The 24,955-nt window shown below is 46.3% G+C and overlaps 1 protein-coding gene across 1 annotated transcript in view; it reads left to right on the top strand.

Annotated features, from left to right (window-relative positions):
* The window catches only part of FBXL17 (F-box and leucine rich repeat protein 17), a 1,470,176-nt gene that overhangs the window by 1,417,362 nt on the left and 27,859 nt on the right, over positions 1-24,955 (top strand). The window lies entirely within an intron of this gene.

Genomic DNA, 24,955 nt, shown 5'->3' with positions numbered 1-24,955 from the left:
TCTGGCCATTTTTTGGCCTTCCCTTTCGGCTGAGAACGCAGTTGGAACATTGTTTATGCCTTCTGGCTTTAAGTCTTGTGGGTCCTGTGCTCGACAAATGTTGTTCACGGACCCACATTCTGTTTGTATGTGGTGCTTAGGCACCCACCACGACATCAAAGATTGCAACGCCTGTCAGCAGTTGTGTCCTAAAGCATTGCAGGAGCGACAGATGAAGCTCCTGGTGGTGCAAGTGTCGCAATCTTCACAGGACTCTCGTAGATGTCAAAGTCTTTCTTCAACGGTTCATCCTAGAAGCTTGTTGTTTTTTACAGATGTCCTTTCCTATTGGTGCAGTGGGAGATGGTATTTTTGCCTCTTTTCCATAGTCTGCTTCTGTTGGGGCTGTTGGTATGTCTGATTCCACCTGCCCCTCTTCTGTCTCTATTATATGGGACATAAAGTGAGCATAATTTCGGTACGGTCATGGTGGCCGTCCACTTTTGCTTATATATATATATATATCTCCTATATGTGTATTCTTCCTTGCGGGTACGGAGCTACAGCTCTGTGGAAATATCTAGTGCCTCATGTGTACACAATGCCCAGAACAAAGCTTCAATTCTGCCAATGGAGCAACACTTGTCTATTCTTTCCATACTGTTACTGTGACTATTTATTGTTTCCCCTGCCCTGGTCCTGTAGGTCTGGGACATCATCCATTTTTGTATGGGTTCCTGTCTTTATAATCCTGTCCCATTGTTTTTTTTTCCTTTCTGGGATTCTTCCCCCTGTTCCCCTTCTATGTGTGTCCTTGGTCATCCTTTTGACTGCAGTGTTCAGGGATTTTATGTGTAGGATTTCAATCCTAGCGTTTGCTTGATTCTTCTGTGTCAGCTGCAAGAAGATAGTCCTATTCTTCCTTCTCTTGGATGTTTACTCCTTCGTACCTCATATTGTTTTTATGTTTAGGACTATTGTCCACAGATATGGCCATTCAGTTTTGGCCTTGTGGACTTCTGCAGGTCAGGTGTCCGAATCCCATTATGGGGGTCCATATATTTATTTTCAGAATATTTCTTTATTGAGTCCACATATTTGATCGCTTGCTTATACACTGGTTGTCCCTCTGGGATTCTGCCAAGTTTTCTTTCAGTCCTTACTTCAGCAACTTTCTGTCTGCTGGATTGTCATTGCCAGTATCTTACCCTTTCTGTGGTTGGCATCTACTCATGTGGCATTTGCCTGCCTTGTGTTGATCTTTTTCATGCACAAGGTTTCTGTTGGTCGCTATCAGCAAGTGGTTCTACCAGCCTCTTTTAACTTTTAGTCTGCTAGCATTGATTTTCCTGCTTTGGCTGGCTTTTCTTTCTTGAGGGGTGTACTCTCTCTCTCTCCCCTCTTGTCCTTTACTCCTGTGTTATTCTTGTTGATCAACTGTTTTTTCTCTCTCTTATATTTGCGTATATGTTAACCTGGCCCTAGGCATATCTATAAACAACATATGTATGGACACATCCATGTCTTTACATCTATATATGGGCATGTATCTTCCAGACCTTGTCATTTGACCATTGTATGTCATGCATATGGCATGCCTTTCATGTCTTCTGTCAACTGGCTCTGTGTTTTAAAATTCTGTTACACCTCTCCTCAGGTTTCCCTGCTAGCTGTTCCTGGAGATCTACATTCTTTCTTTTGAGTTACTCTCTCCCTTACAGCGTTCAGCTTCTTACTTCTTGCAGGCTTTGCCTTCCATCTTAGTGGAAGCGGCACATATGCATTGCTTCCCTATTTTCATATCCTCTAGGCTTACCCCTTGATGGGGCGTTCCATCCCTATTATCTCGGTGACTGTTGGGGCCCTTTTGCACCTTACTCCTTCAGCTCCTACTGTGAGGCACTTCATGTTATTTTCCTGCTGTTCTTCTCTACCAACAGATTCATTGTCATTGCCATACGCTATGCCCCCATGGGGTTTCATATTTTCTTTAAAAAAAAAAAATGTGGGTTGTCTACTGCTCTTCTGGTGAGATGAATACTTCTTCCCACCCTTGTCTTTCTCATGTCTGGTCTACTGCTCCCTCAGTTAGACCGGTTGTTTTTCGTAAGTCTTGGGTAGGATGTGTTTTCAGACCCTCCTCCTGGGTTGATACTGGATTGATACTGCTTTGGTATCTAATTCTAAGGTAAAGAATCTGTGGCTAGTTGTCTCTATCAGATGTTACTTACCTTCGGTAAGGCCTTTTCTGGTAGAGACATAGACTGGCCGCAGATTCCTTACTGACCCACCTATCTTCCTCACTCTGCAAACTGTTTTATCTTACTTCAGTCTTGCTCTCTTGGCATTCTTTGCCATGCTTTTCAATTTAGTAGTTGTAAATTGAATTTATATCCTTCTCTCTTGTTGATACTGTTCCATTGCCAGTTTCTGTAGTGGCTCCGCATTTTCTAGTCACAGAATAAACTGATGGCAGCGCATCAGAGGAGAGATTATATGGACTCCATTGCACAATGCCCTCTACTGATGCCTAGAGGTCCAGCTGAAGACTTTTCCAGATCTAGTCTGACACCTGGGGAGAATTCTAAGGTAAGGATTCTGCAGCTAGTCTGTCTTTACCAGATAAGGCGTTACCAAAGTTAAGTAACTTGTTCATCTTGTCATGGAAGAAGTCAACAAGGTTGTCGTACAGCTCTTGTGAGGGTGTGATGTTGTTTTTACTGGCAGCCAGGTTGGAAAATTCCTTAACAATGTTAAAAAATTCTTTGCTGTTGTTGGTTTTGATGCATGCGGCTAGGGCTGTCTTCTTTCTTACCCTTAGTTGGCAGTGGTAGAGATTGAGGGAGGTCTTGAAGGCTACCCTGTCTGAGGTGTCCTTCCTAGCGTGCCATTTCCTCTACATCTGTTTGCTGTCACAATTCACTATTCTGAGTTCTTGGGTGTACTAGCTGGCCATTGTAGAGGATCTTCTCTGATTGTTGCTCTTGATGGGGGCAATGTTGTTGGCACAGATGGTGATCCAGACATTGAAGTTCTTTATTCCCTGTTTCAGGTTGGTGGCGGAAGCTAGGTTGGAGGTGTTGAGAGCGTCTGTCCAGCTTGTCCCTGAAATTGTCCTGTAGCTGCGGTGGGGGGTACTGGCCATTTTGAGGGTGGTGGAGCAGAGGCTGAAGATTGCAAAGTGGACAATTGAGTAGTAAGTCCATGTGAGTTCCATGACATGGCTGTATTTGACACAGTTACTGGAGGTGAAAATGGGGTCCAGCTTGTGTCCTGCAGTGTGTGTGGAGTCTCAGACAATTTGGTTCAGTCTGAGGCTGCTCATGCCGAGGAGGTGGGTGGTGTTCTTGTCATTGGGTTCGTCGATATAGAAGTTGAAGTCACTGAGGAATATGTACTCCTTGGAGTCCAGGGCTAGGGAAGCAATGAAGTATGCAATGGTGTTTCAGACGGTGGAGTGCAGGTCTGAGGGGTGGTATGCGAGTCTGCCTCTGATGGTTGTCTTGTCGTTCGTGCGGAGGTCGAATTTGTGGTGTTCCATGTGGGTTGTCGGTGGTGGTGGTGCACTGTATGGTCTCTTTGTGGATGATGGCTATCCCTCCTCCAGGCTTGTTGCTGCGGTCCTGGTAAGTGATTTTAAACTTGTGAGAGACCGCTGTGGTGATGTCAGCGGCAGATGCAGGGTTTAGCCAGGTCTTGGTGAGGGAGATGCTGTTGGGTGCAAGGGTGGCATTGAGGTCCCATAACTTTGAGCAGTGTTTGCAATAGAGCACGTTTTAAGGAGTAGTCAGTGGGTTGCTTCTGGTGTGGGAGAGATTGGCATTGTGCTTTGCAGAGTGCTGGTGGTCGTGTTGCTGCAGGAGAAGGTGCACTTGGTGCAGGAGAATGGTCCTACCATAGAGTGTGATGCGGCATAGCAGCAATGTTCCCTGGGGCGTCTGGTGGTCAGAGCGCAGAGGACGGTGGTGGCATAATTGCTTGTAGGCCGGTAACCAGGGGTCCTGGCATTGGATGCTGCTAAGGTGTGGATGGGGTCAGATGGGCTTGCCTTTGGGGCACCCACTGCACGCATCGACTGAGCAGTCATCTTGCAGCCTCTATTAAGCAGGTCCCTGAAGGAGGGAGGTACACTGGGAGGTGGTGGGCACGGCTTGACGAGAGGCAGAAAAACAGGCGGCAGAAGAGCAGGAGGTAAAAATGAAGCAACTGGAGAAAAGCAACAGAAAAACGGGCAAAAAACTAGGTTAACAAGCAACAGGAGAAAAGTAATAGAAAAGTGGGTTAAAAAGCAGAATAACAAGCAAAAGGAGAACAGTAATAGAAAACATTGGCGAAAAGCAGATTAACAAGCAATAGGAGATAAGCAATAGAAAAGCAGGATAAAATGTAGAAAACCAAAGCAAGAGCAATGCAGCACCACGAGGGAGAGCTGGGTCTAGGACCTACTCAAATGGATCTTACTGTGGCCTCCATTAAATAAGTCCTGGGAGGAGGCAGTGGGTAGGCTTGCAGGAGGCAGGAAAATGGGTAGCAGGGAAGCAGGAGGGGAAAACGAAGCAATAGAAGAAAAGCAATAGAAAAATGGGTGAAAACACAGATTAATAAGCACCAGGAATAAAGCAAGAGCGAAGCGGGAGCAACGCTGAATAACAAGCAACAGGAGAAAAGCAATGGAAAAAATGGGTGAAAGAGCAGATTAACAATCAAAAGGAGAGATGCAAATGAAGAGTGTGAGAAAACACAGAAAAACGAAGCAAGAGCAATGCAGCAGCAGGACGGAAAGCTGGGTCTGCGCAACATATCTGAGGTCTGTTCTCTGCACAGTTGTTTACTTTAATCTGTTTATAGAGTTCACTTTGCACAGTTCAGGCTCTGAACTTTGATAAACTAGACAAATAAAAACAAACAAGGGCACAACAAAATCAGCATGTGTATACCTATCAAAACAATAACTAAAAAAAAAGCAGCATTTATAACAGCCTCTATTACTAATATACTATGCTTGAAAGAACAGAGAGACCAAGGGGTGGTTACTTTCCGGCATTGTAGGTTTAAAAGTCAGTTTGTGAATACAGAAGGGGTAAATTGTTATTTTTTACCCATTGTTTAATTGATAGAATCTAGGAATTAAGAATAACTTCAATAAGTTAATTGTCACTCACTGGACAATCAAGGATAGCAGTCATTATGATAAATTAGTTCTATAGTACGGTTTTATATAATGCATTGGAGCTCTGCTCAAAAAAAGGTTTATGTGGGGTGTACCATGTTGAAAAGACGTCTTATGAATTTGCAAAAACAGTGAAACATATTAAAAAAGTTTGAAGCTTGCACGTTTTAGATGAAACCGGGAGAGAAAATAATTCACCTTTGTTAAACATGCACAATAAAGCAAAGGTTTTCCGTTACCATTTGGGAACATGAGTAGTAACCGTTTTAATGCCACAACACTGCAGTTAGACACTGGCAAATCACTGCTGCTAGATGTTGCACCATTCAAAAGGCAGTCTGTCTTGTGGTAAGGAATCCTTGGCGCACATCTAATGAGCCACCACCCGTGGGGATTTAGTAGATTGTCTGTTTGGTGGGCACCAATGTGGGCTGTGTTGTGAACTGTGAAGTGAATTAGGCTGTGTTGAGCTTTAGGTTGTCAGTAGCCTGTAAGATGAGCGTTGAGGTCAGCAGAAAGACTGAAGGAGGATAGATTGAGGGAGGAAGGTCAATGAAAAAGGAAAACATAAATGAAGGTGACATGAAAATGGGAGGTAAAAGGCTGCAATGTAAAAGCAAAAAAAAACAAATGAAAGAAAAGGCAAACAGTTTAATACAAATATGGAGAATTGCACATGGCAATACTAAGAACAAAAGAATGGCAAGAACAGTAAAGGACAAAGTAACATCGAAAGCTTAAAATAGGCAAAACTATATGTGCATGAAAGTATGTGTATCAATGACGTGAATCTGAGTGTGAGATTCCTATAGGATTGTCATAGGGGAGGGGATGAGGTTGGTTGAGGTTGTTGTCATAGGAGTTATGGTGCCCCAAAATACGGTAACCAACAAAGGCCTACACTTCAACACCCTGATATGACTCACACAACAACTAGAGCTATCTGGTCGCTACAGATCCTCCGGACATACCAGCACCTTGCTGCTGAAGACACTGAAATTCCATTAAAAAACTTACACGAGCCTTCTCAGGTATCGCCCTGATAATTTGGAACTCCCTGCCCCCTGTAATCAGACTGAACCCCTCAACGGTATCTTTCAAAAAGGAAGTTAAAATGCTATTTATAAATGTCTGCCCTAGAACACAGGAACTTCTTTCTCTGGACCAGATTGACACTTTATCTGCACCCATGCTTATTACTTGACTTTTATGATTGTGTTTCTTATCAGTTGGTTTAATGTTATTACATCATGTATCTTGTACCTTTTGCTATTACTTTGTTGTTTACGCTACATGCCACTTCTCCTGATCTGTTGTAAAGCACTGATATACCCAAGGTTTGCGCTACATAAAACCTTTTAAATAAATAAATCCTTGATATATTATGCCCTTTTTTTTTTTTATAACGTTAGGTACAGATGACATTATGATGTCCATCCTTGATATTCTGTGTGTGTCCCTGACTTACTCATGCCTATATGTTTCATAAAGGCGGTCATAGCACAGTGATGCATAATAGTAGTAAACATCCCAGCAACGTAATGGGTATCCTTTGTATTTGATAATGATAATAAAAAAGCATTAATGTGAGTAGTATGGCTAGAGGACCAAGATGGCTGTCGCATCCTGCTAACTCCTGACCAGAGCCTAAAATCCTGCCTCACGGAGAGGTGTTGGACCTAGGGGAGCAGCACACTAGGCACCTTGGCCACCAAGAGCCCCTACTGAGCACCTAGGCCACTGTTACCGCTCTGTGCGGCTCCAGTGGCTAGTGGGCTGATGTGGCCTGGGTGGGCCTAAAGGGAAAACTGTGACAGTGCAACAGAAGCAGAGAAGCACTGAAGCACCTATGGGGGCCCGCTTGACCTGTACGCTGACAGGAGCCCTCCCAGAAATGGTTCTGCTGCCCAGCCCCCCCACCCTGATGAGAGCGGACTGAAGGTAGGAGGTACAGCCCCCTTCTCCCCTTCCTCCCTGGGCCATGGAATTGGGGCATAGGATTGTGTCCGCACTTAGAGACACCGCCCCAGAGAAAGCAGTATATGATAGAGGTGCCTGCTGAATGTTGGGCCGCCGACGTTCTCCACTGTTGCTCCTAGGCCCAAACAGATCTATAAAAAGGTCTGAGACTGCAATAATCAGTGGATGTGGGGGTTGAATCAGAGTGAAATCAATGCATCAGTGGAATGCCCCTCCCGGAGGGTGGGGAGGGAAACAGATCAGACATCTCGTCCCCCAACTCTTTCTTTGCTTTACCAACAAAGGTGCCTCACCTGGAAAGGGAGAAATTTGTGGAGGGGACACTTTGTAGCATTACCCCCCATCCCTCCTTAGGAGATCCCCTCTTTTCCACATTTTGTAGGTGGTGGTTGGCTGAGGCTGTCTCATAGCCTGTCTGAAGCCGACCCTTGTGTTAAGTGATGGTGCGCAGCTCGACAGAGCAACCTATTCTTCCTTCCCACCCTTTCTTACCCCTCCTCCACAACACCCTGGGACCAAAAAATACAGCTGAGGTGGATAGGAAGCCATTAAGCCACCTCCTGTGTGCCCCCCACACTGACTCCCCCTGCTCCCCAGGGAGCACCGCACAGGCAGTCCTTCATAGACAAGTGGACTCAATCAATTCCATCCTGTGCTGTTTGTACTGCTCCAACTCCTTCCCCCTGCCCCAGTGGAGGTCTGGTGGGCTCATCACTACACATTGGACCAACTCCCAGACCTGCTGATAATGGTGAAACATAAACCCTCAACCAGACAAAGTAAACTGGACCAATTAACCCAGCCACTCCCACAGGGCCCCCATTAACTGAAGCAGTGGCTTTGGCGGTGCCTGCATGGTCATTCCCAACAACCAATGAAGAACTGATACACACCATCCACTACACCAGACACATTGTCAAAACCAAGAAAGGGGAGGACAGTGAGGATGTAGTGCTTCTACAACAAGACCTCTGCAACCTCACAGGCTGAATGATGGAGGCAAAGTGTCATATCTCTTCCTTTGAGGGCATGGTCATTAAACTACAACAAATTGAAATGGCTGTAAGTGGCAAGAGGGTAAATGGTGGCAAGAATTGAGGATGCAGAGGGATGCTCCCTGGTAGGTTTCCTGGAGAGAGATGAAGTATCTCACTGGAGCGTTTCCTGGAATCATGGCTGCATGGATTCCTTCAAGGGAATCAATTGTCCAGCTTCTTTTTATTCAAAAGAGCCTTCTGAGCTCTTGCTGTGAGGCCACTGCCAGTAGCATCTGCGCACCATCATTGCATGAATACTTAACTACAGAGACAGAGACTTGATTCTACAAACTGCACAAAGTCTTGGTGAACCACAATATGAAACATCCAAAATCCTCATTTTCCCAGACTACACTAGACTAATTGTTTGAATCGGTCAAGCAGAAGCTAAATGGTATGAACCTCAAATACATGCTGCTATTTCCTTCCAAGCTGAAAATTACAATTCAGAGAGAAACTCCGTTTTTCAACCACCCTGTCAGAGTGCTGTAGTGGCTCAAAGAACGCCCTCCTACATGCAGCCAATCACAATCAATCACAGAGGATCTGAGGCCCTGCTGCCCTAGTAGCCCTGGTCTGCACAGGTTCTCCAATGAGGCAGCCTAGTGGAAGAAATCTAGCCACTACACCATACCCCCTGGGGCCTCACGGGCCTGCACCTTATAGGGGTTGGAGGAGGGAGATGACCCTTGGCAGCAGTGAAACAGTGGTGCAGCCACACCAGAACTCTCCAGAGACCAAGTCGATGAGCAACTATAGGCGCCAATGACCCCTAACTTGGTTTTGTTCCTTTTGTCTTCTCTCTATCTTACTTCCTTTCTTGATGAGAACTCGCATTTGGGCGACAAATGCTTCCAGGTGGGAAGTGTGTAGGGGGGCAGTTTGGGGGATAGTCAGTCCTTTTCCTTTTTAACACAAGACACACAACACGTTTCACTTTTAGACCTCTGACAACTCACATCTACTTCATCCATTCCACCTTTCCGACAGACTCACAATTTAAGGTATTAACTTGGAATGTTAATGGATGGCTGATCAAGTAGGAAGCAGTTCTCCGATACGTTAACAGGAAGGTCCCTGCATTTCTTCTCCTCTACAAGTCCCACTTACTGGGTAACAGTTGCCCCCTCCTCTGCCATTGTAGCAATACTAGTGTATTTCATGCTGAATTCACAAGAGGGGCCAGAGGGGTGGCGGTTTTATTGCGCCAAACCTGCCCATTGCTAGTCACAAAATCAGACCTAGATCCATAGGGTAGATATGCACTCCTAGGTTGCCTCCTGGAGGGGCGACCATGGACTGGATTACTGAGCACTTAATGACCTGTCTGTAGTGATATTCCACACCACTGAGGTACACTGATTCTTGGAAGGGACTTCAGTGCAATCATAAACATATCTGTGGGCACCACAGCCATGGCCCTCTACCCCAGGACTTTAGCTCTCAGTAGATGGTCGACTTCCTTTTGGCTCGTGGACATGTGGTGTAAATGGCATCCCCACGATAACAGCAGCCCCAAGGGTATTCACAAAATGCCTAGCAGTAGTAGCCGCTCACATAAGGAGACAGCACATGCATGTATTCCCATATTTAGACTGGCTAATAAAAAACAACACTCAACAACAGTTTCTTCTTCACACGCAATACGTCATAGAAACTCTACACAAACTAGGGTTCTCTATAAATTACCAGAAATCACATCTGCAACCATCCCAAATACAACAATACTTGGGAGCAACACTCAACACACAAAAGGCAATTGCCACTCCAAGCCCACAAAGAGTCCAAGCGTTCCAAGACATAACATCAAGCATACAGTCAAACCAACACTACCCAGTAAGGTTTGTAATGAAACTTCTAGGCATGATGTCTTCATGCATAGCCATTGTCCCAAATGCAAGATTACACATGCGGCCCTTACAACAGTGCCTAGCAAAACAATGGACACAAGCACAGGGTCAACTTCAAGATCTAGTGTCGATAGACCGCCAAACACACTTCTCTCTTCAATGGTGGAACCCTATAAATTTAAATAAAGGGCGGCCATTCCAAGACCCAGTGCCTCAAGCCGTTATCACAACAGATGCTTCCATGATGGGGTACGGAGCACACCTCAACAAGCACAACATACAGGGTCAATGGGACAATCAACAAAAACAACTTCACATAAATCATTTGGAACTGCTAGCAGTGTTTCTAGCATTAAAAGCATTTCAACCACTGGTAGCCCACAAACACATTCTTGTCAAAACCGACAACATGACAACAATGTATTATCTCAACAAACAAGGAGGGGGGGACACTCGTCACAACTGTGTCTCTTAGCACAAAAGATTTGGCATTGGGCAATTCACAATCACATTCGCCTGATAGCGCAATACATACCAGGTATTCAGAACCAGTTGGCCGACAATCTCAGTCGAGATCACCAGCAAACTCACGAATGGGAAATTCATCCCCAGATCCTACAGGATCACTTCCTCCGCTGGGAAACACCAAACATAGACCTATTCGCAACAAAAGAAAACGCAAAATGCCAAAACTTCGCGTCCAGGTACCCACTCCCTCAGTCCAAGGGCAATGCACTATGGATCAGTTGGTCAGGGATATTTGCTTACGGTTTTCCCCCTCTCCCACTCATTCCTTATCTTGTCAACAAACTAAGTCAAAACAAACTCAAACTAATACTCATAGCACCAACCTGGGCTCGCCAACCGTGGTACACAACACTGTTGGACTTGTCAGTAGTACCTCACATCAGATTACCAAACATACCAGATCTGTTAACACAACACAAACAACAGATCAGACACCCGAATCCAGCATCGCTCAATCTAGCGATCTGGCTCCTGACGTCTTAGAATTCAGACATTTAAACCTTACACAAGAGTGTATGGAGGTCATTAAACAAGCTAGAAAACCTACAACAAGACATTGTTACGCAAACAAATGGAAAAGATTTGTTTGCTACTGCCACACTAATCAGATTCAACCACTACAAGCCTCCACAAAGGACATTGTAAGCTACTTATTACACTTACAAAAGTCTAATCTAGCATTCTTCCATTAAAATACATCTCAATGCAATATCTGCCTATCTGCAGATTACACATACAAGATCGCTTTTTAGAATACCAGTCATTAATGCATTTATGGAGGGACTAAAAAGAATCATACCCCCAAGGACACCACCAGCACCTTTGTGGAACCTTAATATTATATTAACACGACTCATGGGCCCACCATTCGATCACATGCATTCTTGTGAAATGCAATACCTGACTTGGAAAGTAGCATTTCTAATCGCTATCACATCACTTAGAAGAGTAAGTGAGATAAAAGCATTTACTATTCAAGAACCCTTTATACAAAAACATAAAGTGGTTCTCCGTACAAATCCAAAATTCTTACCAAAGGTCATATCACCATTCCACCTAAACCAAACTGTGGAATTCCCAGTCTTCTTTCCGCAACCAGACTCGGTAGCCGAAAGAGCCTTAAAAACACAGTCGACCGAAATGGAGTTGCTGCACTACTTCTCTTGGACCTCTCAGCTGCCTTTGATACGGTTGACCATGACACCCTAACTCAAAGACTCCACGAAGCAGGCATACAAGGGATTGCTCTCGACTGGATTACTTCCTATCTTCAAAAAAGAGCAAATATCATCCACTCACCCCCCTTCTCGTCCGAACCCTACCTCACAAAAGCAGGGGTCCCTCAAGGGTCAATCATCTCACCTTTGCTTTTCAACATCTACATGATATCTTTACCAGAACTGATCAATGATTTCCATCTCACATGCTACAACTATGCAGATGACACACAGATACTACTTAAATTAGTAGACCCCAATTATGACCCTCTGTGCGTCTGGCCTGACGATCTTGGACCACCTCCTCAATTATCCAAGGAAGTTAAAAACCTAGGAATCACCATGGATTCCAAGTTAACTATGAATGCCCAAGTAGACAAATTAGCACGCACAAGCTTCATCACCTTAAAGACTTTACGACGCATCTTCCCCCCCCTCGGATTTCCACACAAGGTGCAAGCTACTATCTCGCTTGTACTATCCAAACTGGATTATGCCAATAGCCTCTACCATGGATCATCTCTATCTGTTATGAAAATACTACAACGTATCCAGAATTCCGCAGCCAGGCTACTACTACATATAAAGCAGCAAGCCCACATCTCCCCTGCCTTGAGAGCACTACACTGGTTACCCGTTGCCAGAAGATGCACTTTCAAGCTGCTTTGTATCACCCACAAAGCTATACATGGAACAGGACCGCTTTTTATCAGAAAGAAAATTACCAAATACATCCAACAAAGAACCCTCCGCTCAAGATTGGCACCCCGCCTTAGAACACCACCATACAAGAAAAAGACTATAGGTGGTACATCCTTCTCCGTCCAAGCAGCCAAACTATGGAATTCATTACCCCCAACTATAAGAGCCACAGATAACTTTCTTGTCTTCAGAAAACTACTCAAGAGTTGGCTCTTTCCTTCATAACCACCTTTTTCAAACAACTATGAACTGCATATGCCTATGTGGATAAATATTTTTTTCAGATTATATGTATATTTCTATTTATTTATAGTTTCTTTGGAAAATATGTATTGCTACTATGTCATAACAATAAAATACACACACACTCTTTAAACCTGTCTGACTAAGTATTTTTTACCCATGATTCTAATTATGTATTGTATGTGCATATGTGTGTGTATTCGTGTGTGTGTGTGTGTGTGTATATATATATATGTATGTGTATATGTTGTTTCTGTGCTTGGCATGTTCGTGGATCATTGCATGGCTCCTGGTTCTTTGGGTTGTTATACTAGATATCTATGAATTCCTGCTCTCATCTTATCACACTTTTCTACTCATCACTCTTATGTCATGTCTCTATCAAACTATCCTCCATTCTCACTCTGACTCATCCCAAATCCCTTCTACCACTTTCATCTCCTAAATATCTCTGCCTAAGCTCTTCCCTCCACCTCCACATCTAACTCACCAAACCTCACTCTACCTCTGTGACCTCCCACACAACCCTACTAAATTCTCCTGCATTCATCTCACCCTGCTACTATGCTCTCCCTAACCCTTCCACATACTCTTCCCTCTGGCCCCCTTTACTCATCCCAAGCCTTTGGGTTGAGTAAATGAAGGATATACTCCTAATTAACACTTCTGGATTTCTTTCCTCCTCCACCCCTCCATTACTCCAGCCAATCTAACTAACAAACTCTCATATCCGCGGCTCAAATTAACTCATAATAATACTAAAACTGTACTCATTATTTAATGATACTAATCCATCACTAATTCTTGTTGGGTTCCAGAGTAGCGTGCTACTCATCGAAAAGCGCTTCGACGCCTCGTCAGGGGTAGTAAGCGCTATATAAATACGATTACAATAAAATACAATACAATACTATATCCACAAACTGCTCAGTATCACATAAAACCTATTCCAGGCTATTGTTTCACGATGACCCGCATATGAAGGAGGCCTAGGTGCACCTGACCTTCACCTTTCCCACTAGGCGGCACATAAGGTCCCCCTGAGTGACAATTTGGAGATCGCCAGACTCCTAATGGCGTCTAGAGCTCTCCAACCTGGAGCAATGGGGTATCCATCTTCTCATTTATGGACTGCGCCTTCCTCCTGGTGTCCCACACACCTCCAGGGTCCCTTTGCAGTGCTGGTGAGCTGCTCTAGCACATATTAAATGGCTGAGGAAACCTATGGCTCAAACCCTTCTGTGGGAGGGGAAATGGTTGAGACATGGCTCGTCTGTGGGACTTCCGAGGATGGGACCTGATAAGGATCTCGACACTGGGGGACCAGTTAGAATCAGACCACATTTTCAACCAACTCCAGACAGAGTACATCTTCCACAATTCTCAATTTTTCAGATACCTCCAGGTGCTTCACTGCGTTGGGGCCCACTGGGAGATACTGGAAGAAGTCCCTGTATTCAACCTGCTGGAGACAAAGATGACAATGTGTCCACTTGGGTGCCAAGGGATCCCCTGCCCTACTACTTAATGCTGTGGACACCTTCTCAAAGTTTCAAATAATATGGGTGGTAGATCCGGGAGAACTCAACGATGATTATCAAGAAGCTAAAATGGCCTCATGAGTCTTGGCCATCTCTTCCAACCTTAGGTTTATACAAGTTCACTACTTTCACCACGTGTATTATAGTACAGATAGGCTGTGGAGGATGGTTCAAGAGAGATCACCATGCTGCACTTGATGTGTTGATCCTGATGGGCATTTCTTTCATGTCATATGGTCTTGCCCGGTCACCACGGCATATTGTATACTCATATTTCATAATTACTGCAAACCTCTGCAGAAATTACTCCTATGCTGGTACCCCTGGAGATCATGAAGGGATGGGCCAACAATCCGTACCATAGAACACTGGCAGGCATTGGCTATTTAATAGCCAAGAGAGACATTGCAGGAAATGATTTCAGTACCCCCAATCCATAGGAGTATGGCACAGGGGAACAACCTTCTTTTGTAATGCAGAAAAATAAATCTATAAATGGTGGGGATGCGCCAAAAACCATCCGAATATATGATGTAAAGGTAAAAGATACTTTTTTTTCTTTTGCATGCCTTTCTATGGTTGATGTACTTATATTACAAAACCAGTAAAAAGAGTTACAAAAAAACAAAAAGCATCCGAATATATGATGTAAAGGTAACAGCTGCTTTCTTTTTCTTTTGCATGACTTTCTATGGTTGATGTACTTGTATTAAAAGATCAGTAAAAAGAGTTATAAAAAACAAAAAGCAGGAAAGAATCTGTCTATACATGACCATACCTATGATTACTTAGGAAATTGACAAGATGCTCTTTGGGGACAAAGACTGTGGTTGCAACATATGAAGGACGATGTAGAAATGATCGGCTTATGTTAGGGGAAATTGAGTTGCTTATGCAAAATTAAAATTGTGAAAGTGATGCTGAAATAAACTGGCGAGATGTTTCAGATAAAATGGATCCATTTATAGAACACACTTAAAGTTGGTGTTTGAGCGATCATTTGTGCTGAAATATGGGAACTAATTGCTAAACGGTATTGCTTGGTACGAGGGTACACTTACTGTTGTGGCTTTTATTTCATAAAAGGCAAATATATTTTTGCAGTCAGCATTTGATTGCATTATAAAATAAATATTATTGAGGAGGAGCATTCCCAAGCAGCCTTGAACTGTGTAGTCTGCCTTCCTGCATTAGTTTGTTTTGGGAAGTGAAGCCTGAGAATGTTTTATATTAGGTAATACTAAAAATATGCTAAGCTTACTCACGCCTCGGTCCTCCTTGTTGCACACGGATAATTCTCACTTCACCCTCCAACCCCTTAAACGCACCTCAAGATTCTCCATCCTCTCACTTTTCTATAGCTTAACTCTCTCGTACCTTTCTCTTCCACTCACCCTCCTTTCACCTCTTACAAGTTTCTTTCTCCAGTCTCTCAACTTCCTTTCACTCAGTCAGCTCCTCTTACAATAACCTCCTCTCGCATCTCCCTCATCATGTGCCAACTCTCTCCTATTTCTAAAACTCCTACGCCTGTCTCAGACACCTTCCCACCCCTTCCCTGCATCATTGGTTCCTTCCTTATCCGCTGCCCGTCTCCTGTCTCTCTCCTGCAGGCACTTTCACTCTTTTGCTCCAGCTTACTGCCTGGCACGCACTTCACTAGCGGTCTTCCAGCCAGAGAGACAGAGTAAATCTGAGGGAACGCCCTGCAAGATTCGCCACCCTACTTAGATGACGTTGGTGTTTTTTAATTCAATAGCTGCATCTGCAGTCAACCGAATGCAGAAACATCTCCTTTTTGATGAACAGCTATACCACACTCTCAGCTGCCCTCTCCTTGGCTGCCTGTCAGAGTCAGTGAATGAGGGGCGACACTGACATTACATTCTCACTGCACCTTCCCTGCCCCTCACAGCTGCGTAAATATTATTATTCTTATTGATTTTAAAAAGAGACCATACAATACAATCCCCTTCGGGCACCTTAGCTATAATTATGGAATCTCAATAATAGTAATTCCAGGGCGGGTAACTAGCGGAGTTATTTGACAGTTTACCAAAAAGATGGAGCCATCAGGTTGCTCCACTTCATTTATCAACATTTTTATGGTCTGGCTTGACAGCACAGCTATCACCAGGCAATTATGTGAGAATTACCAGGAGAGGGGCTTTGGCTCTGACCACATGTTGGAGGCCAGGTGTACATGTTTTGATTGGGTGAGTTGTGTCCTTCCACAAAAAGGTGCTTGTCCGCCACACAGCTTTCATAATTTTGGTTATTTATTCAGCTGCCTGAGCTTGAACTTTCAGCGACACACACAACTCCGACCTTTCCTTTGCAGCCAGGTCTCTTTGATCTCCTTTCTGAAGCTTAAGTTAATCAGGAAGCTGTTACACCTGCTTCAGTAAAATGCCTGGAAAACGCTGTTTCACGCCTTCTGACATTTCGCCTGGAATATTCCAACAGCCTCTACCTTTGTCTTCCTGCTTTTTTTGATTCGTAGACTCCAGATCATAAAGATTGTGGCTGCGAGACTAATCCAGCGGGTCCCTTTCGGTCAACATATTTTGCCTCATCTAAAGCTGGTGCACTGGCTCCCTGTGGCAAAAATGACTGAATTTAAGGCTCGTGCCTCGGCCTTTGGAGCCTTGGATGGCTAAGGTCCCTGTTACTTGAGAAACAGACTTGGCAGGTACCAGCAGGAGAGTTCCTTGAGACCCAACCATCTCCGACTTATACGTATCCCCAGATTTGCTTAAATTTGTCGTGGAGGTAGGTCGTTTACGGTACTTACAGAAGAGCTTTGAAATTCCTTGCTAGTCAAACTTCGCGTGGCCGAGAGATGAGCAATGCTTCAGGAAAGAATTACAAACCTGGCTTTTTTTTTTTCTAACAAAAATTAGATGTGTTAGTCCTGCCACATTCTCAATCTTCGCTTAAGAGTGCCAGAAAGATTCTACTTAAGCAGCAGAGTGCCTTACAAATGTCATTGATTGATTGACATGACATTGTAATGCTATTAAGCAGTCTTAGATAACTAGATAATGTATGGTGTTTTTCTCTGGTAGCAGCACAGATGGAAGGGGGACAGTCATTAAACTACATGCAATTTTAGTTCTGACTTGACAGTGAAACTGTCATATGACTTTTTAACCTACACCAGTATTTTTCCACAGTCTTTTGCATCCACACAAATACATATAAATGTCCATGCTATCTACTTGCAATGGTTCACATTACCATAAAACACTTTTTAAAGCCCAAACTATTGGCATTGCCAATACTTGTATACAATTGTGCCCTGTTTTTACACTGTTGGTGTTTTGGAATGTCCGCAGTGCTCGCCTGCTCTAAGTGATTAGGGGCATTGTGGAATGCTCTTGATTGAGCTATGTTGTCGATCCTGCAACTTTGTGTTTTCTTTTGAGGTCAGGTTACTTTAGAAATTGTGAAGCACAACGTTCTCACTGTTCATGTAGCAACCTGAACTCCAACAATTGCTTCTGTGTATGGAGTGAGTCTTGCTGAAAGCTATTTTGCTGGATTGACATTAGAAAATAATTGAGAATAGAAAAAGTTCAAGCAGGAGGCCGTATTTGGAGGTAGATTCTACAGGGGAAGAATCTACCCCATAATTTTAGGAATGCTGATCAATCTAGTCAGTCTACTTTATAACTCCAGCAGATTGAAAAGGCTGTTGGGGCTGCCATTTTGGCCACAAAGGGATCCCCACCTAAAATCCCAAGGGTGGATACCCTTCCTCCTTCAAAGTCTAGATCCGGACGCTGATCACTCTAAGAAGGGGGTCAGTCACTTAGGGAGATATTTTCAGGGGAATGAACTTGCAGAAATTACTCAGCATCTTCCAAAAAATGTTTCCCTTCCAGAGACAGTGGTACAGGATGAGAAATAGGACTTCTTCTCACTGTACAGATGCAGATGCAGTCTTATATCAAAACTTGATTAAACAGGCCTTGAACTCCTGTTAAAGACATTTGCCCATGGTACAATAACGACGTTGGACTAGCTAAACTTCAGTGCTGAGCTATTAATAAAACATTGGTGGGTAAATTAATCCCAGGAAATTAAGTGTGAAGTACAAGCGGAGTACTACACAAGTACAGTACGCAATGTATATAACACCTCTAAACAACGTTTCCTGTAGTGCCGTCCCCATCAAACCATCTTACACATTCAGTACAGTTGAACATTCTCAACAGCTGTATGACTCCCTCTCATTCTATTTAAAGGAAAAGTTGCAACTATTGTTCAGAGCCTTACTGCCCCAGATTTACAATTTGACCCCACTCGTGAGGGGGTAGATAGGCAGCCCCCTCAACACAATTGCAGTTCACGGCTCAGTACTAAGGAGTTTTTAAGCTTGGCTAATTATTTGTCCTCTGGCTCACTTGTGGATATTTTAGCCCTCATGTTTTGGAACGTGCATCAAACCACCTAGCTCCTCCCCTCCAATCTGTTGGTCTCTCATTATCTACCAGTGTTGTACCACCTGCATAGAAAAAAGCTATGGTGGCTCCACTTTAAAAAAATCTCCAGCAGACCCCTCTGGTCACCATAATTTTAGACCTATTTCTCAGCTCCCTTTTCCGGTGAACATTTTGAAAAAATATGTCAGCAAGCTTCTTTAGAAATTTTTTGAAGATCAAAATGTACTCAGTTCGGCACAGTCTGGCTTTTAGCTAGCTCATGGCATGGAATCCACTGTAGTAAGTCGCTTTAGATGATATTAAAATGGGATTGGACAAGAGTCATTTTGTATCCTTGGTGCATTTTGACCTGTCTGCTGCCTTTGACACAGTAAATCATAACATTTTGATCTCTAGGTTAAGGGATGTTGACATTTGTGTAATGGCCCTCGATTGGTTTGTGTCCTATCTGGGGACAGAGTACAACATACATCTCCCTACTTTTCTATTGAAGTTCAGAGAAGTAGGGCAGGAAGTTCCTAAGGCTCTTCCCTGGGCTCTACTCTGTTTAACATGTATCTGAAACCCTTGGCAAAATTAATTTGTACTCATGGAATTATTTTAATGAACTACTCTGATGACTCACAAATTATTTTGTCAGGAGATCAGTCAGTAGATGAGTCTAGCCCTTGCAGCTTGACTCCTTTCACGATTGTTTAAGCCTACTGGCTGGGAAAGAAGTCACTTAAATCCAGTGGGGAAGAAAACGATTTAACTCTGTTTCCTACCTCCCTAGTGGTTCATAACCTGAGGGTTTACATGGGGTCAGATTTGTCTTTTTCCACTCAAGTAAACAAAATTTCATCTACATGTTTTACCCTGCTATGGACACTATGACATTTTTTACCTTTTCTTCCTATCCAACATCGACCGCAGGTGATCCAGTCACTCATTTTAAGCCATCTGGATAATTGTAATGTCCTGATGTTAGGTGCCCCTGACTGTCTCATCCAACGGATGAGTCGGATTCAGTCTGCTGCTGCCAAGTTCGGATACATTGCAATGGCTCTTTGTCCTATAAAGGATCGAGTTCAGGGCTTTGCGCGTAGTGCACAGAGCTTCACATCTGGTTAGGCCTTATTTTCTACAAATAAGATTGTTGCTACAGACCTTCCCGCCAGCCTCACTCCGCTAACACCAATCTACTTATTGTGCCCCTACTGAAGCGGTTTTGACTCGGTGCTTGACAGATGATCTTTTGATGTTTAGGAAGTTACTTAACACCTGGCTGTGTACACAGTAACAAATCTTACCCACCCTGCTTTTTGGTCTTTGGAGACTCTCCCGCTGAGATAGCTTGTGTTTACCTTCTTGCTGAAGCACAATAAACCTCCGGTTAACTGTTCTGCTCTAAAAGTGACAATAACAATAATAAGAGAACTATCGATTATTTATTGTTATTACTGCTTCTTTTCTTCTCTTCTGTTCTTCCTCCTCGCTCCTCTTCTGTAATCTTCTTCTGGACTCTTCTTTCGCTCCTGCTCCCTGTCTTCTCTCTTCATCTGTGTGCTTCTCAGCCTTTCCTCTGCACCGCGACCCGCGTGTGCCTCTTCTTCTCTGTCCCTCTTCTTGGGTCCTTCCTCTGCCGCTCGTCGCCCCTCTTCTTCTTCACCTTCATCTGTATTCTTCTGTCTTCTGCGTTCCTCTTCTTCACCTTCATCTGTACTCTTCTGGGCTCCTCTTCTTCACCTTCATCTGTATTTCTCTGTCTTCTACGCTCCTCTTCTTCTTTATCTTCTTCTGTAGTCTTCAGTCTTCTGCTCTTCGTCTTCTGTACCTTCTTCTGTGGTCTTCTGTCTTCTGTTCTTAGTCCTCTGTACCTTCTTCTGTGGTCTTCTGTCCTCTGTTTTTCGTCTTCTGTTCTTCGTCTTCTGTCTTCTGCTCTTCGTCTTCTGCCTTCTGTTCTTCTGTTTCTTCGTCCTCCGCCTTCTGTTCTTCCCGCGCCTGCCCTCCTGCTCCTGTCTCATCTCTCTCCCTCACTCGCCTCCCCCTCTATCTACCCCGTTCGCTATCTGCCTCCCGCACTCCTCCTATCTACCAATCTACCTATCTCTCTTTCTCACTATCTATCTCCCTCACTCACCACCTCCTCCTATCTACCTATTTCTCTATCTTTCCCCCCCACTCGCCACCCCCTCTGTTACCACCCCTATCTTCCTATCCTTTCACTCTACCTCTCACCCACCTCTACAACCCCCCCTCCCCTATCTTCCCAACCTTATTCCTATCTCTCTCCCTAATCTCCTAAACTTCCTAAAACTCACCCCCCACCACCCTTAAACCCCCCTCCCCCAGCTCTTCCCCCTCTACCTGTACCCCCCCTCCCTTCCGCTTTCCCGCCGCCACCTCCTGTATGCCCCCGCCCCCCAGCTCCCATTCGCCCCCAGCTGACCCCTCCCCCCCCTCCTCCCTCTTATGGCGGCTGCTGCGCGACAGTGGTAGCGACCCTTGACCCAAGGGTAGGTCGCTCCCCCTGCCGCTGCAGCTCCTCCAGCTCCTCCAGCCCAGGTTCCTGAGACCACCCAGCTACCTCGCAGTAAGTACCTCCCAGCCCCTCGCCCTGCCCCGCGCTACTCACCCTCTCTCCTGCTTCTTTTCTTCTTCTCTGTTCTTCCTCCTCGCTCCTCTTCTGTAATCTTCTTCTGGACTCTTCTTTCGCTCCTGCTCCCCGTCTTCTCTCTTCATCTGTGTGCTTCTCAGCCTTTCCTCTGCACCGCGACCCGCGTGTGCCTCTTCTTCTCTGTCCCTCTTCTTGGCTCCTTCCTCTGCCGCTCGTCGCCCCTCTTCTTCTTCACCTTCATCTGTATTCTTCTGTCTTCTGCGCTCCTCTTCTTCACCTTCATCTGTACTCTTCTGGGCTCCTCTTCTTCACCTTCATCTGTACTCTTCTGTGCTCCTCTTCTTCACCTTCATCTGTACTCTTCTGTGCTCCTCTTCTTCACCTTCATCTGTATTTCTCGGTCTTGTACGCTCCTCTTCTTCTTTATCTTCTTCTGTAGTCTTCAGTCTTCTGCTCTTCTTCTTCTGTACCTTCTTCTGTGGTCTTCAGTCTTCTGTTCTTCGTCCTCTGTACCTTCTTCTGTGGTCTTCTGTCCTCTGTTCTTCGTCTTCTGTTCTTCGTCTTCTGCCTTCTGTTCTTCTGTTTCTTCGTCCTCCGCCTTCTGTTCTTCCCGCGCCTGCCCTCCTGCTCCTGTCTCATCTCTCTCCCTCACTCACCACCTCCTCCTATCTACCTATTTCTCTATCTTTCCCCCCCACTCGCCACCCCGTCTGTTACCACCCCTATCTTCCTATCCCTTCACTCTACCTCTCACCCTCACCCACCTCTACAACCCCCCCTCCCCTGTCTTCCCAACCTTACTCCTATCTCTCTCCCTAATCTCCTAAACTTCCTAAAACTCACCCCCCACCACCCTTAAACCACCCTCCCCCAGCTCTTCCCCCTCTACCTGTACCCCCCTCCCTTCTGCTTTCCCGCCGCCACCTCCTGCACGCCCCCACCCCCGCCCCCCAGCTCCCATTCGCCCCCAGCTGACCCCTCCCCCCTCCTCCCTCTTATGGCGCCCGCTGCGCGACGGCGCCGCTGGTGCGCCGGAGGCGCGCCAGAGGCAAGCCCGTCTGTGCCCGTCCGCGCCTGGCCAGCGCCCAGCGCCACCACCCCTGGTCCCCAGCTCTCCCAAACCCTGCTGCTCCGCTACGACCTAACCACCCTCCACGCCCTCAACCCAAGGCGCTCCAACACCTGCTTCCAAGCTCACCCTAAACGCACCCATGGACCTTTCGCCTGCCACTCCTGCAAACGCATCTTCCACCACGCAACTACCACGACCACCAGCCGACGCGCCATCAACCACCTCAAGTGCATCCTGGTCAACGCCCGATCCGTCCACAAGCACGCCGTTGAACTCTGGGACCTCTTGGACTCCACAGCACCGGACGTCGCCTTCATCACAGAGACCTGGATGAACGCCTCCTCGGCCCCTGACATCGCCACTGCCATCCCCGAAGGCTACAAGATTTCCAGGAAAGACCGCACCAACCAAGTAGGAGGAGGAATCGCCATTGTCTTCAAAGACTCCATCAGCGTCACCACCTCCACCGAAGACACCCCCCTCGCCGCTGAACACCTGCATTACCAGATTCGCACTGACCCCAGGACCACCCTCAGAGGATCCCTCATCTACCGGCCCCCCGGATCGCGCGCCCCTTTCAGCGACTCCATCGCCGACTTCGTCTCCCCGCACGCCCTCGCCGGACTACATCCTCCTAGGCGACCTCAACTTCCATCTGGAACAGAACAACGACCCCAACACCACCGCCCTGCTCGCCAACCTCGGCCTCAAGCAACTGGTGAACACCGCCACCCACATCACCGGACACACGCTTGACCCCATCTTCTCCGCCAGCAAACACGTCTCCTTCAGCCACGCCTCCGCCCTACACTGGACCGACCACAGCTGTGTCCACTTCACATTCCGACGCGAGACTCGCCACCTCCGCACTCAACCCATCCCTCGTCGACAGTGGAACAAAATCCCCGAAGAACAACTCTTCTCCGCACTCACCGTCAACCAACCTACCCTCACCACCGACCCCAACGACGCAGCCCTCAGCCTCTCGAACTGGATCTCCAACTGCGCAGACAACCTTGTTCCCCTTAGACGCACGCATCGACAGGCCATCACCAAAAAACCTCTCTGGTTCTCCGACACCCTTAAGGAATCGAAGAAAACCTGTCGCGCCCTCAAGAAAGCCTGGCGCAAGGACCAAACTGCCGACAACATGACCGCCCTCAAAAACGCAACCCGCAAACACCACCACCTGATCCGCGCAGCCAAAAGGAATTTTTTCACCGACAGACTGGACAAAAACAGCCACAACAGCAGAGAACTTTTCAGCATCGTTAAAGAGTTCTCCAAACCCAACGCCAACGCCGTCACGCCCTCACAAGACCTGTGCAACTCCCTCGCCACCTTCTTCCATCGTAAGATCACCGACCTCCACAACAGCTTCGGACACCAGACCCAACCAAGCATCACTGAACCCACACCCCCGGCCATCACCCTCAACGCATGGACCCACATCAACACTGAAGAAACCAAAACCACCATGATCTCTATCCACTCCGGCGCCCCATCGGACCCCTGCCCTCACTTCATCTTCAATAAAGCCGACGACATCATCGCCCCTCACCTCCAGACCATCATCAACTCTTCATTTTCTTCTGCTACCTTCCCTGAAAGCTGGAAACACGCCGAAGTCAACGCCCTACTAAAGAAACCTACGGCTGACCCAAGCGACCTGAAAAACTTCCGCCCCATCTCGCTCCTCCCCTTCCCTGCCAAGGTAATAGAGAAGACTGTCAACAAACAGCTCACCAACTTCCTGGAAGACAACAACCTGCTCGACCCTTCACAAACCGGATTCCGAACCAACCACAGCACTGAAACCGCCCTCATCTCAGTCACAGACGACATCAGAACCCTAATGGACAACGGTGAAACAGTCGCCCTCATCCTCCTCGACCTCTCCGCTGCCTTCGACACCGTTTGTCACCGCACCCTAATAACCCGCCTCCGCTCCACCGGGATCCAAGGCCAGGCCCTGGACTGGATCGCCTCCTTCCTCTCCAACCGCTCTCAAAGACTTTACCTCCCTCCTTTTCGCTCAGACCCCACCAAGATCATCTGCGGCGTACCTCAAGGCTCCTCGCTCAGCCCGACACTCTTCAATGTCTACATGAGCCCCCTCGCCGACATCGTACGCAAGCACAACATCATCATCACCTCCTACGCCGACGACACCCAACTTATACTCTCCCTCACCAAGGACCCCGCCAGCGCTAACACCAACCTACAAGATGGCATGAAGGACGTCGCAGATTGGATGAGACTCAGCCGCCTAAAGCTGAACTCTGACAAAACGGAAGTCCTCATCCTCGGCAACACCCCGACTGCATGGGACGACTCCTGGTGGCCCACGGCCCTTGGCACTGCACCGACCCCCTCAGACCACGCCCGCAACCTCGGCTTCATCTTGGACCCTCTTCTCACCATGACCAAACAAGTCAACGCCGTGTCCTCCGCCTGCTTCCTCACCCTCCGCATGCTCCGCAAGATCTTCTGCTGGATCCCCGCCGCACCAGAAAAACCGTGACCCACGCCCTCGTCACGAGCCTCCTGGACTACGGCAACACCCTCTATGCTGGGACCACCGCTAAA

Source organism: Pleurodeles waltl, chromosome 1_1 (genome assembly GCF_031143425.1).
Source record: "Pleurodeles waltl isolate 20211129_DDA chromosome 1_1, aPleWal1.hap1.20221129, whole genome shotgun sequence".
Taxonomy (NCBI): domain Eukaryota; kingdom Metazoa; phylum Chordata; class Amphibia; order Caudata; family Salamandridae; genus Pleurodeles; species Pleurodeles waltl.
The sequence above is the reverse complement of the archived record's forward strand: the minus strand, read 5'-3'. Positions and strand labels throughout refer to the sequence as shown.